Below are 1,765 nucleotides of genomic sequence, written 5' to 3' on the forward strand. Positions count from 1 at the left end.
TTAAATGACTAAAAAAAAATTGAAATTTAAAATATTTTTTCATTTTTCTATTTTTCATCTATTACATATAGAATACACGTTTAGTAATATGTATTATAATACCATGATTTTAATATTTATTAATATTCCTTGCTAGTCTGGAGTTTTACATCGTAAACAATGAGAAAATCCAAAAATAGAAATATGTAATGGGCATGTAGTAGGTAAGATTGTAAGAACAACTAATAATAGCAAAAGCAAAAACATCAATGACTGCTACCCGCTGGCCACTACCGAATGATGATGGTCTCATTAGCTGATACCTGTTTCATAGAATTGTGTACAAAGTATGAAAAATAATTATTGTTTTAAACCGACAAAAATAAACCAATATTCATGGATATTGGACTCACAAGCATAATAATATTATAATAATTGTAATTTATAACAATATAATATTTATAAACCCTATTAGAATTCCCGGTATTTCAGTTATCGCTTAACCGATCTGTACGACCTCTGTCCTCTGCTTTAAAAAATTTTAAATTATGTATTTTTTTTTACCTGTAGACTCAAGTAGGTAGGTATCCTGAATATTTTCAAAATTTAACATGACATTATCTCATATTTATCTAGATAAAATGTAGTATAATTATCTTTATCTGTATCTAGATAAAAATTAATACAGTCATCTTTATCTTTATCAAGATAATTTATTAGTTATCTATTCCCAACACTGACCATTGCACATACATAGGTACCACATACATAATAATATGACCTGCAGGCACCTAGCTACTTACAGTTTGCAATAACAATACAATTGATAATTGAAAAATTAACTGTGATCATAATAATCAGTGACCGCACTGTATTTAAAAACTATCAAAGCCAGATCCCAGCATATTTTTTCTGAATTAGATAGCATTATAAACCAATTTTATATAAAGTATCTAGGTATATGTATTTTGTGATGATTTAATATATTAAATCATCCATCTATCCTAGCTAGATGGATGACCCGATGACGATGGAAGTAATAATAACCGTTTAAAACTTACCAAGACAATCCCAATATAATAGGCTGTCTATCGTTATTCGTAAATGTTGCCGCTAACTCGGCTGACTTCTGATTAAATCCTTCGAGACGTTGGTAGAGTATACCGATGAATGGAGACCTAGATATTTGGATCGTCGCAATTTAATAATGCGACGTCATCGGCCGGGTGATGCTTTGCCGTCTTGTCATACCATACCAATGTACACGAGTCAAACACGTCTGTGTACGTCTGTGTCGTTGCGCGAGCTATGTAAAAAAATAAAAATAACTTTACGACGGTGTGTGTATAGTATACCGGAGTAGAAGTTGTCTATTTAAACTGTGTAAAATACAGGTAAATTTGTTAAGCGACATAACTAGTTTTCTAATGCATCAATTAACTCCTAATAAACTCCATAACATCAAAACTATTGTGTAGAACGTGCTTTTGTGAAAATCATCAAAATCGTACGTTTAGAAATTAAGTAATAAATGAAAAAGTGCGAACTTTTTAATGAAAATTTATATTAAATTCAGAATCGCGGTAGTCGTTGTCGCATCAGCGTTCTTAATGTTACCAACCATATTACATACATATTTCAATACATATTTGATAACGATAAAAATTAGTAATATCAAAACAAAAACATTCCGTAAGCTACGTGTAAAAATAAGCAAACAAATATCTTTAAGCACCATAAATAGGTATTTGATATCATGAATAAATGCTGAGTATATTGAATTTAA

At 29.9% G+C, this 1,765-nt stretch overlaps 2 protein-coding genes across 8 annotated transcripts in view; both read right to left on the reverse strand.

The window, feature by feature from the left end:
- The window catches only part of LOC100575054, an 18,302-nt gene extending 16,543 nt beyond the window's left edge, over positions 1-1,759 (reverse strand). The window contains exon 1 of the transcript XR_003839525.1: positions 1,041-1,759. The gene's annotated coding sequence lies outside the window, so the exon portion shown is untranslated. The remainder of the gene's footprint in view (positions 1-1,040) is intronic.
- The window catches only part of LOC100575765 (peroxidasin homolog), a 113,988-nt gene that overhangs the window by 46,591 nt on the left and 65,632 nt on the right, over positions 1-1,765 (reverse strand). The window lies entirely within an intron of this gene.

The sequence above is a fragment of the Acyrthosiphon pisum genome, chromosome A2 (genome assembly GCF_005508785.2).
Source record: "Acyrthosiphon pisum isolate AL4f chromosome A2, pea_aphid_22Mar2018_4r6ur, whole genome shotgun sequence".
In the NCBI taxonomy this organism is placed as follows: domain Eukaryota; kingdom Metazoa; phylum Arthropoda; class Insecta; order Hemiptera; family Aphididae; genus Acyrthosiphon; species Acyrthosiphon pisum.